This window comes from Acanthaster planci, linkage group LG14, assembly GCF_054643075.1.
Source record: "Acanthaster planci isolate LZ-2023a linkage group LG14, COTS_SCS, whole genome shotgun sequence".
In the NCBI taxonomy this organism is placed as follows: Eukaryota; Metazoa; Echinodermata; class Asteroidea; order Valvatida; family Acanthasteridae; genus Acanthaster; species Acanthaster planci.
In genome coordinates this window covers 1,651,620-1,664,388 of record NC_141790.1, presented here as the reverse complement: position 1 = coordinate 1,664,388, position 12,769 = coordinate 1,651,620, and the positions used below count along the sequence as shown (strand labels likewise).

Genomic DNA, 12,769 nt, shown 5'->3' with positions numbered 1-12,769 from the left:
ATTATTATTTTAATTTGAGGTTATCTCCTAGCAATTTTCTAATTAAATCTCTTGGAGGTTCTCAAATTAATGGTAATTTATACAGCCATACACACTTTCCAGCATATGCCAAATAAAGATCTAGTACTGTGATCTCACACAAGTTTAAATTTACAAGACATATCTACATATATTTATGAAATGTCATGGATACCTCATTCATCAAGATAACCAAGATTGGCACGGTTAATATTCTGCGCAGTGTTAAAAAGAAGAGCCTGATTTTACACTTTGTCCATATATCAGACAAAGTCTGGTCCAGAATCAGCTCTATGTACCAATCAAAACCTAACTGGTTTTCTTGAACACTGAGTTTAACTGATTAAAGTAAAGCATTCAGCACAGTGTTGTTCGGGACAATTTTATCTGTTCAGGGCTCCTCAGGTTCACCAAACTCTTTTCCCCATTTTCGGGGAGTCAGGCTGGCGTAGTTGTTTTATCGTCGTCTTCCACCTCACTGCTGTCCTGGTTCAAATCCCGGCTATTCTAAAAAAAAAATAAAAAAATAAGTCATTGCCTCAACTGGATAAATAAATTTTGGGAGGTTTGCGAAACTGTACTCATGTCCAATGCAAGCAGCAGATTGTCTTTACATATATTCTATATTTTAAATCCACAATGCAAGATCCCACTGTGCAGATAAATGACAGAATCGAGTCACGATACACTGCCTCGGTGTCTGCGCCTGAATCTAGGTTTGTTACCTCTGTGGATTCAAATTTGGGAAAAAAAAGACTTTCCAGACAAAACTGTTTTTGAGGGCCAAAAAGGATTTCTTTTTTACCTGGTGCGCCAAATTAAAAAAAGGATTTTTTTATGTATTCTTTTGTGGTCCTTTTGAGGGTTGGGCTTCATTTCCTGGGCTTTTACACAATGTGGGAAGGCAGGATAATGAAATAAAGCAAAAATTCCGCTTTCATTATTTTTCAAAAATAGGGAGGGGATATAGCCCCAAATCCAATTCCCTTGTTCTCTTGGTGTTGGTATCTGTCTTGAGCAGAAGCACTTCCTCATCGGTCGGAGCCTCTATTGCTAGGAAAATTGCACCCTCTCTTGTTTGCGCTCTGGGCTCATAGATGAATTAGATCAAGCCAAAGTGTATTCACCTTGACAGACTTTTACGAATTTTTTACCTGAATACAGCTGGGGGGGGTGGATCCGCCTGAACAGGCCGCACCTTTGGTGCTGTCTCATAATATTCCTTGGTGCACGATATGTGGCAAAAGAGACCCCCCCCCATTGTGTCTTCTTTTGTGTTGACGGAATCTTCGGAATTCCTTTAAGATTTCCAGGGAGGGTTGTAATAGGCACCATAGTCTCAGGGTACATGGCTTGTGCATCTGATTGGGGGGCCCCCTTTTGCTACATATCGTGCTGGATATTAAACGTCCATCCCAACATCCCCTTGGAATCGCTCGTTCCAGCCTCTCAGACCAAAACGCCAACAACGCATGTGGAGGTTGAACACCGATATCGCCTCGATTAATTTCAAGGAAAAAGGTCAAAACTGGGCTGTTGTGCATCGTGTTGGTGAGCTGTGCCCTGGACTCTGTGTGTATAGTGTAGTATCTCTGGATTCAAACACAATCAGCATTTGCAAACATACTTAGACATGAGTGGGGCAAAAATAGCAGATTTTTTGATTGGAAATATATGTTCAAAGGCCAATTGCTTTATTGTGAAAGGGGATCCATAAATACATGTTAGAAGACCAATTTGTTTACTCCCTATGGTAGCAAATCGAATTTGCGATTTTTTAAGATAAATATGGCCTTCTGTGGTGTTTCTGAGGTGTTGACTGCGTTGGAAGGTTTTACATACTTAGCAAAGAAAGGAAAGTGAAATGGACTTTAACTTTGGATTTTCAGTATTTTTCACACCCTCCCCATCCCCCACCCTCTTGTGGAGGGGTATGTCCCCCAGATCCCACACCTCAAGGATCTGCCCTTGATATGTGTATTGACGGCTTTGATCAAACCAAAGTTTGTCAACTTAACTGAAAGCTTTTAGGAATGAAACACACATTCCTTCCGGCTCGAAAATTACTTGCAATTCAATCCCATCCTGATCTGTGCAGCTTTCATTTAACGTCCATGCGGTCATGCATGTTGGTTTGCGTTCATTAGACAAAATCATGTCAGTTGGCACCGTCTTTCTCGGGCCAGTGTTTTGCAAGAACGACGTGTCAGAACGGTTTTAAACTGTTTCTAAATGAGCGGAAGACATAAGCAGAAAAACAATTAAGACTCGGCACTAAAACAGACAAGACACTGCGATGATGTAGGAGAAAAGGTCGGGGAAAATGACTTGTGATTTGCGGAGCGGAGCGGGGTTCAGGCGCACGTACCACTGCGCGTGATTTAACAACACAATCCCACGCGTCATCAACGGAGAGGCATCACAAACGGTCGATTCGTGGTCACTGTGCGTGTACACGTTCAGCGCATTATGTATAGTAGGTGTAGCGTATGGACGTTCTAACTTAAGCCTCCAACGGACTCAGCGTGTCAGCAGATAGAATTACTGCGTGTACTGTGTACACGCAAAGTACATGCACACCCACGTGCATAGTGAATGGAAAATTTATCAGCAGAGAAAAAGGCAATAAACCCTCTCGAAAGTAAATACACAAGCGGAACAATGAAGTAACTTCTTTGAAAGAACTTCTCTCAAGTGTTTATAATCCCGGGCGAAGGTTTTGCAAATCATCCTGTAAGTTTACAACAATTTTTGGTCCAACCCATTCAAAGTAAACGGCCTAAGTACATACAAGAGCGACCATGTTACATGTACGTCGAATTCTACGAATGGTTTAAATTGGCACCATTGGAAAACGTTACGGGGAAGTGCTTTTCATTACTATTCACTCTGGTACCCTTCGTTGCCCTTTTTCCCCTCAGTGAATCTGTCAACTTTTAAGCGAAATAAATATTTTATGAAAGAATTCTCAAAAGGAGCGGGGTTCACAAACAACCAGCTATGAGCTGTAGCATAACTTTTTCAGCATGTCTCTGTTATAGCATTCAGTGCCTGGGCCACGAAGACACTGCAGAATAATTGATAAGGCGTGTCTGCCAGTCACACTGCCTGTGAGATGAGGTCATAGGTCAAACAAACAGCAAGGGAATAATGACTTCCGGAGAAAGGATAGGATTGAACTGCGTCTGTATTTCTTACTTGTGTTTTCATTCTCCGATGCTACTCGGTTATGTCGTTTATTCTAGAGAGAGCGTCCTAAAGATACATGCAAATGTAGCAGTCTTTTGTTTCCTTATGATATGCAAATCTGTGCTTGCATAATCTGTATTTGCATAGAATAAAAGTTAGGAGAACGCTTCTGCAAATGGCAATACGAAGACTGAATTTGAAGTATCTCGTGATAGGTAATACAGTGCAGGACCCCTTTAAAAATGGCAAACTAATATGCAAACTCCTTCCAGGCGAAACGCTATAGTTTGCCGGATAAGATCACCCGATATCTTACTTGTGTACGGTACACTAGGCCAAGCGGCCGCGTTTCCCCTTGCATGCCCGGGGGTAGCTCAGGATTTTCCTTTCCTGGTCACTATAAGCTCATGGTTTCTGGAACTGGTAGACCATAAAATGTCTGAGCACTAGAGCTGCGTACGTGAGGTTTGGCACCTAGCTGAAAGCTGGCAGGAACTTCTAAAATGCACCAATCGGATCGCTGATTGTGAAAAAGTCCCTCAATGCCGGATGACCGCGCAGTAGTTAGTAGGGCGCCCTCAATAGTTTACTCGTTTTCGCACCATTCATTCCGTTCTAAAATCAGGTTTAAAACACAGTCCCAACCAGAATACCTCCAAAGTTGCCCTTACCGTGCATTACTGACAAATGTGAGTACAGCTGTATACTCTTTGGTGTTTATATTATTAGATCATACAGTGATTCTTGTGCTAATATATAAAATAGAGGAGTTTAGAGTACAAACCTTAGCCTTAATCGGGGACAATTGTTTCAACGTTACGTGTACACTTATGTGTAGTGGGCACATGTACGTTCATTCCAGTGAATTTATTAGTTTTATTTTTTGTTTCTTCCCCAGCCACCACGGTTTTCTGTTCCATATATTTCCAAAACTACACTCCTCCGTTTAAAAAATCACTGTTTCTGCAAGATTGCTACGGTATCCTGATCAACTGCAAGTCACCAACTCCCTGTTTTCTGATTATGTAGGTATAATACACAGACAGATTTCTTCATTAATACCATCCTGCTCATCAGTTTAATCAGGTGCCGTAGAGTTGTTGTGTTACCCCTTTCAAGCCAAGCCTCCCTTTCCAAGTGAACCTAGTCACGTCTTCACACCGATAGTGTTACAAAACGCCTTCACTCACTCTACACCTTGGCTCATTGATTCTCGGCTAAGTTTTGCTCCTCAACGATAATTTTGTACTTGTTGTTAGGGAGGAGGGGGAGGCCAGTAAAAGTGCACAAGTCCCAAACTTGGCTTCATTAGATTATAACCATTATAACTTTAAAACAATTACCTCTTAATCAAACAAAGTTCATGTTTTATGAGAGCTTTGAGAGTGAATAGTCTGTTCACGGTGAGAAAGTGAGTGCAGGTAGCCGATACTGAACTAAAGGGTGCTGACATTCCTAGACGGTGGCCCCACAATTAGGGTAAGGTCTCACCTATGTCTGGGCGGCCTACATAATTGTGACTGGAATACACTTACAACTAGAGTTTAGGTCGAAGGTTTACATGAACTTGGACTTAGGTTGATTAGTGACAATTTTTGAGGACTTAATTGGTTCCTTGCCACCATTTCCTGTTTGTATTTGATCAATCCAAGCATACTGAGTCAGCCTAACTACTAACTTAGAGGTTCGTGCTGATAAAGTAGAGGTACCAGCTGATCATCTACGAATAAAGGGAATGGTTGTCCTCGAAGTTGCAATCAAAGCCTTTCGGTTCAAACTTCTGTATGCTGTCGACAACATATGTGATTGGGACCGTTGGCGTACATATGCATATATATATAATTCATGGAGAGCTTGTTTTCCGTTTTGATACACATCTAAATGCAGCTGTTCCTGAACCTTTTTCCTTGTGACTAGCTGCAACAAAATGTATTTTTTCTCTTAAACAAATCAGAATCAGCGTGAAACATGCAGCCTGTATAATGGCTTCAAAGGTAAATTAACCTTCGATCGGCCTTTGATTTCTCTCCTATGTGACTTCACCTGTCCGCTCGGTTTTGACAGTTTTTTTCCAAAAAAAGAACGAGGTTATTCGCGTTTAGCAGAAGCACCTTCTCATCAGTTGAAAAGAGCCATGCTGGCTGCGGGAGTATTAATTTTGTTGGTAGTGATGAGCACATAACGCATGTATCTCGTAGTCGTTTGTGAACCAGCGAGGTGAATTTCCTAACACAGGACCCTCCATTGCTAGGAAAATCGCACCCACCATCTTTTGGTTCAGCTTGGGACCCATAATTCCTTACATTGGCGTATGAAGTATTGTTAAACGAAATAATATTGAGTGATTTAACATGGAAATGGTAACGAGCAAGCAGCTTCATTAATCTTGGTTCAAGTTGGAAGTTCATTGTAAGAACAGCGTTTACAATTAAACACATTATACATGTTTAAAAGTCTCAGACAGTCTCCCTATTCAACAAATGCAAGTTGACTGTGTATTAACATTTCATAATGACCGCTGAGAAGTAAATCACGCGCTGGTACCTGAACATGAGACAGTTTAATCGATTCTGATTGGTCAAGAGTCTGTGTGCGTGCGACTCGCCGTGCGCGACCCAAGTCCATTTAAGGATATTCTTGCAGACAAATTTGCATAAGGAATATACACAATGAACATGAAATTCTACAACAAAATCGTTAGAAATATATCATATATTGACTTCTCTTGGTTCTGTGGCTAAAAAGGTATTTATGAACGGGATTAAGTATTTGCCGAGCCAACTTGACTTTAGACTTCGCGCTTATGCCTTGCCAAATACAAAAAATCAACTCAAATTGTAATCGACACGACATAAGCACGACGTTTGAAACGGGCCTCATTTAGCTAATTTGTTTAAAATTATGTTTAAATGCTGCACACTTTTCCATGGTACATACACGTTCACATTGGTGAAATATGTTTAGCATTTAAACATATTCCTCAACGTATTTCAATGTAAAATGTCCAAACATATCTCTGTGAAACGTGTGAAGGGCTTAGAAATGTTTTTAAACTTTAGGTGCATTTTTTACAGTGTAGGTAGTGAATTTCGCTAGTGTCGCGGTAAAAAAAGCCCTTCGCACAACTGATGATGAAAAGACGCAAACGTATTACACATGCGATACTATAATAACGTATGCTTGATTTGTCAACCACAATGTCATGACTTGCATGGTTGGACAATACATTGTCAACTTAGTTTGAAATTTACGTATTACTTTATCAATCTGGCGAAGCCAAGCAAAATCAAACATTATCATCTGTTAGGCCTACCGAATGAAACTATTCTTACCACTGCGCGAACATGAATCGTCCACACTAGAGGGGCGCTGATGATCAAATGTCCTCGCTTCGACCGGTCAGAGAAGTACGTCTTCATCGAGTACAGGGTTAAATGAGTCTGCAGCAGATTGGATTGGGGGAGTTAATCACACGACAGGCCTTCGGGGCTGGCCGGGAATGTAGCTGGAAAATTGCGCGAAGGTTTTCGGGAGTTGCAAAATGAAAGAATCACAACCAACTTGCTTTTCTATTAAGTAAATCATTGCACTTCGACGAGTCACACGAACAATGAGTTTTCTCAATTCAAAAATTGTAGCAAGGTGCATCTATTACGTTGAGTTTTATGTGCATACCATGCTGATCCATAGTAGGGCAAGTTAAGGCAACAACCATTTCTTGACCACTGGTCTGTATATCCTGGTAGCGTGTGCACAAAGAAATGTTTTTGGTGTCAGGCAAAGTTCCTGAACAAATTTATAGTGGTCGCTTGAACTTGCTTACAATTGTAGTGGTCAGCCTTGATTTTGTCTGCCGGAATTCAATCCTATTTGAATTGTTTCTCTTGTTTGCAGACGTTTTTCCCCACCGAGATACTGAGAATGGAGTTCCACATAGACCGGAGATGCCTCGACTCCACCTGCATGAGCCTGGTCCACCTGTTCCAGTGCAAAGGCACCAGCTCCGACCAGGCCGCCTCCTAGCGTGCCAGCCGCACCCTGACCGCTACAAAGACCTACTGGTGGAACTGGACGAACACCACCATCATCAAGGCCGGCACCACCTTCTGCACTGGCGTGCCGGTCATCGCCGACAGGGACGTCACCCTGGGCCTGTCCAACACCTTCGCCGTCGGCCAGAGCGGGGGCGAGGATAAGACGTAGTCGGATGAATGGAGCTTCAACCTCCCGACCTCGGTCAAGGCCAAGACCCTGCTCCGCGTGCAGGTCCAGATCCAGCAGGGGAAGATCGACGTGCCCTTCTCGGCCGTGATGCAGAAGGGCAACAAGCGATGGGAGGAGGTGGGGACCTACCACGGCACGCAGAGCTACAACTTGCACGTGGATTACAAAGAGATACCGCTGTGAAACCATCGGTAGTACACAAGCAGCCTTTTGGCGAATAAGCCTTTATTCTCAGATATAATGGTTTTCTGCATTATTAGCAGATTAATTAATCCACGTCCGACCTCTTTAAGATGCGATTGTCAACAACACACACAACCGTTGAAACCTTGCATCCGTTACTACAAATGACTTTTGTATGCACACGTGCCATTGCTGGCCTCAGCCAAGAAAATTGGATTCAGCTTGCACTCACAGAATGAGTAGTAAAAACACCATGTAAAAAAAATCTGGTAAAATTATACATAAATTAAATACAGTTTTCGAGAAATAAATACGTATTTGTTTTGTAACGTTAAATTATCATGGTTTAAATGGAATTTGGTTTTATTTTACAAAAGTAATATAAATTCGGCCGAATTTGTACGATAACTAAGTATGATTTACAAATGATATGTAATGCATACAAGTGTTAAGTAAATTATTACCAAGTTAAGGGGTAAAATTCTCCATTTGCTCTCGCCGCCGTGCCACCATCGCGATATCGTTCAACTTGAAATTTGCAACATGGAAAGAATGCAACAACTTCTGAGGAACTGGGCATTTGCAGATTTGATATCCGTATGTGAAGGTAGACCTGGTCTTAATTAGACTTGATTACATCTTGGAACGAAAGATTTCTGCTTGTTTTGAGAAAGTACGTGGGCAGGTGGGCCAGACCTACCGCAGTATCGGGACGTGTGCGTTGATACCATCATGACCATGGCATAGGCTGTATGCTGTGTACGAGTATGCAGATTTTGTTCACGTTTATACTTGCTGGCCAGCAGTGACAACAAGATTATTGTCTCTTGGCTAGGGCTTACTGCATGTTTGACCGAATTTAAATAATGGTCCAAATGCAATTCCAACAGTGCCTTCGACCATTGTTCAAATTCAGTCAACATGGTAGGCCTATATTCCTTCTTGAGTAGCAGACCCTATACCACTACTGCACTAGTTCAAAGTTAGCCCAGTACCACTGATTAGCAATATGGCTTACTGGAGGCCTGTTATATTTTGCCTAGCCTACACATGTGGCATGGAGTCCAGGCTATGTCGACCAAGTCTAGCCCATGTACATGTACGTGGCATTGCTTGGAAGTGAGTTTTGCTCACCATTTATTTTTAGAATATGTTATGACTTTAAAAGTGGGCCTGTGCATGTACATCTAAGGAAAAAAACTCAAGATGTATTAGGACTATAGACGATGATTGAGGGACAGAATAGGTGGAAAATCTTTGAAAATGCTCAATACAGCTGGCCCAAAACTCTAAAACCGAGGTCTGCATTTTTCTGAAAGTCTGACCTTATGCAGCCATGGTTGCATAAAAGTTTTCCATGTGCAGCTGTTGATATTTTCTGCGAGATTTTCATTTTAGGTATCATTCCAAGAAATTTGATTTAAAAAATTGTTCATATAAAATACACACCCAAAGAGAAGGTGGAAACAGTGAATCAAAATCTGTCCTCGCCTTTCTTTTTTCGGAACAACGATTTGATGACGAGTCATTTGGCCCTCTAACAGAAGAATCTGTGAAAGAGGTAACTCCGAAGGTGGGAATCCGTCTGAAATGTATGGCCCTTCATCGTGCAGAGGTTATGCAAGTGGTCTGCATAGGCTTCTGAGTGTGTCCAGTGACTGTACACTATTTTGAATTATCTGCCGATGAATTGGCAGAAATCTACTGCCTTTCAAAATAAAATCAAGAAATCGTTTACCTGCTGTAAATGTTTAATTAGAGTACCAGGAGGCCTCTTCACACATATTATTTTGTCTTCTACTTGCACAAAGCTAGTATGTGGAGAGAAAAACTGTCAAAAATATTCTGGCGTGGTTAACATAAAACGTCACTTGGAACGAAATCATAAGCCTCAGGATAGAAATGATGACACGTAGGAAAGGCTGAACATCAAACAGCCTGGAGAGAATGATGATGTACACCATCTTGAAGAGCAAGAAGAAGTTCCTTAAGAACAAGATGATGTAGGGAGAGAAGAAACCACACATACAGATGACATACAAGCCTCTTTGGTAGCTAAGGATGCGAGGTACAGGAATTCCTGCAACAACAATTCAGTACATCATTGATGAATCCAAGGAGGTTTTTGGTAAAGTTAAAGGACAGATTCAGCAACAGTTGTCGCCATTAAATACAAGTGTGAGAAATGGGGAACAGCCAACTTAAGAATTTATGAACAGTTTGGAAAATACGCTGGAACGTGTCAAGGATGTTTCTGGTGATTTTGAGACAGAGTATAAACAAAATAAATACATAAAGGATGCAGACCTGCTAGTTGAGCCAACCGAAGTGGAGCGTGGCCACGTTTTCAGAATTCAAACTGACAGAATTAGTCGTACATATTGGCAGCAACAGAAGCAATCTTTCCAAGACACCCCTCTAAGTAAAGTAATTACCAAGTTTCTACAGCAGCCAGGCTTTATGTCAGCAATTTTGCAAGGGGCACTGCCAGATGATGATGATGTGTTGCAGTCATATCGTGATGGATCCTTCTTCAAAGAGAGCCTGAACTTTGATAGATCAAGAGAAACAGTGATACCCATTTGTCTGCATTCAGATGACTTTGAAACAGTTAACCCGCTGAGCTCCAGAAAAAGCATCCACAAGCTTTTATACTGAAGTGTATGTATCTTTTCCATGCTTGCCTTTGCACTACCAAACTTGTCTGCACAATATTCTTTTGACAGCATTGGCACCCACACAATTTGTTACAAAGTATGGAATGGAAAGGATCTTTACTCCAATCAGAACACAAGAGCTATTGGAGATTGAGAGAACTGGAATACATATCAACTGTTCAAATTAGTATGTGGGAAGTGTTTAGCCAAGATTACTCCAAGTGACAGGGGACAACCTTGGCTAAAATTTCATGCTTGTGTATGTGACGAGTTTTGTAAGTAACTTCTTACATTTTGTTCGAAAAAAGTCGTTCCTGTGCCTCAAGAAATGGAAGTATAAATGGAAGGGGTTGATTCTGACGAGCCAACGGGTGGGGTTGTCAGTCCGTGGAGGTTGTGCAGCGAATCTTGTCCGACCGAAGAATCGGTTTCGCCAAAAGTAACAGAAGTGGAAATGCCTGCTGGGGTAGGTTCACTACGGTTTAGGCGACTACTTCGTGTTGGCATTGCTGTTATTTTTAATGATAGTAACTTTAAAAGCCTCTGGGCAGTGCTTACGAGAACCAATGTATTACAATTTTGGACTCAAAATTATATTTAAAAAAAATGAATTTTTGTTATTTACTTTACCCGTACAGAAATCCTTGCAAAGTGGCAGAGGGCAATCCTCGTTGGATGAAAGAGGGTGGAAAGAAGAAGGGAGGGTAGCGGTATCTGGAGGTAGATCTCAGAAGGCGAGCAATACACAATCTATCTCAATGAACATTTTTGTTGCAAAGCATTTTCCTACTTTCGTGCTACAAGAAAAGCAGACTTTACTTTTCCTCTGTTCTATGGCGGCCAAAAATTGGACATCAGTTTTTGCCTGTCAAAACAGCAGAAAAGTGGATAGAACGCTTTGACGACTGTTTGTTCTTTTTTGCTGCTTTTAGTAAACCAGAAAAGCAGATTTTACTAAGGCGGCCGGAAAGTATGTAGTATTCTGCCCCCTTACGGTCGTGAACGGCGTCGTAAACCTGTAGCTTGGCAATCTTGCGCCAAGCGGGGCGTATCTACACATGTACACGTGTTATCCTAATGGAGTCAATTTATATGTGTCTCTAAAAGTGAAACACGTGAACGCATCACATATGCAACGCATTAAAAGGAACTACATAATGCTTGTTTTCAGTACCGTAACTCTCATGACTCAGATGTGACAATTATAGGCCTATTATTTCACATGAACAGGATAGTGATGAAACAAGGTTTGGAATCATTCCAAATCGTTCGGCAGTCGCTTGATAGGGATTGATGACAGACAGCATGGAACATTACACCTGAACGAAGTGAACTTGCTTCATCGACTGCTGTGAGCTATGACGGTCCTGCAGTTAGCGACACCGGATCCGTTCTTGTCCTTTGTCCTGGAGTGAATCCCTGGGGCCCACGCCACTGTTAGGCGCAGCACGAAATGAGGGCTTTTCAGACCCCCCTCCCATTTACGCATGGCATAGGCAGTGGCTCCAACCCCCTCCCCTTTGTAAGCATAAGCATTCCACAATTCTGGAAGACGCTGCCGGTCTTTGTGTCATGAGTAATGTTGAGGTTTACTGATAATGGGGGTTTGCACGGGAGGATAAATGGTTGGGCGGACGGTGGAGAATACCGTGTTTGAATTGTTTCTGGTAGTTATTTGTCGGAGAAAGTGTACTGATATGATGAAGATGCATCAAACGCAAATTTTCGTTTTGCGCACGGCACGTACTGGCCTGAACCTCCCCCTTCTATACGCATAGTGTACGCAACGACACCAAACCCCCTCCATCCCTTCCTGCGTACCCACTTTATGGACGGCCCCTTACCCCGTCTAGGCCTGCAGTGAAACCTGCCCGCACTGAGACGTGGGGAAAACGTCCTGGCTAGTTGGGCGAACAAAAATGGCCTCCTCACACCCTTGTAACCACCCCCACGGATTTTTCTCGTTTTTTACCCTTGCACACTGTTTAAGAATATTTCATAGTTGAGTAGGAAAGAAAGTTTCTCATTTTGACCCCCTCCAATCATAATTAGTATAAATTATATACTAAGTGTTCTTTTAGCCAACCTGTGCATTTGTAGACACGTATTTCAGTATACATGTACTGTACGCACATAGCTTACCGTTGAACCTGGTTTATAGCTTGGAGAAATACCGACAGAAATTGTATCCCGTTGTTGTGTCACGGGTTGTGCGACAAAGGGCAGATTCCAAAGAGAAAGGGGTCTGGTTCTTCAGACTTCCCAAACGTAGAAGGCAGCGAATGGATTTGGTAGACTACAGTACACTAAACATCAGTACCTGTTTACAAATGTACGGGTTGGCTCCAGGGACATCAACGATTTAATTTATTCTAATTATGACGGAAGGAGGTCATACTAAGAAACGACAGTCTCGTGCGCACGGGAAATATAACGATTAATGAAGTCCTTTTACAGGGCACTACAAAATCCCGCTTAGATTAGAAACTTATAGTAAA

General features: G+C 42.0%; 1 long non-coding RNA gene across 1 annotated transcript; it reads left to right on the top strand.

Moving 5' to 3' along the window:
• The first annotated feature begins 2,698 nt into the window (after positions 1-2,698).
• On the top strand, positions 2,699-7,229 carry LOC110988096 (uncharacterized). Its single transcript, XR_002599368.2, has 3 exons — positions 2,699-3,896; positions 4,106-4,232; positions 7,102-7,229. It is a non-coding gene; the product is annotated as an uncharacterized LOC110988096 (long non-coding RNA).
• The last annotated feature ends 5,540 nt before the right edge of the window (positions 7,230-12,769 follow it).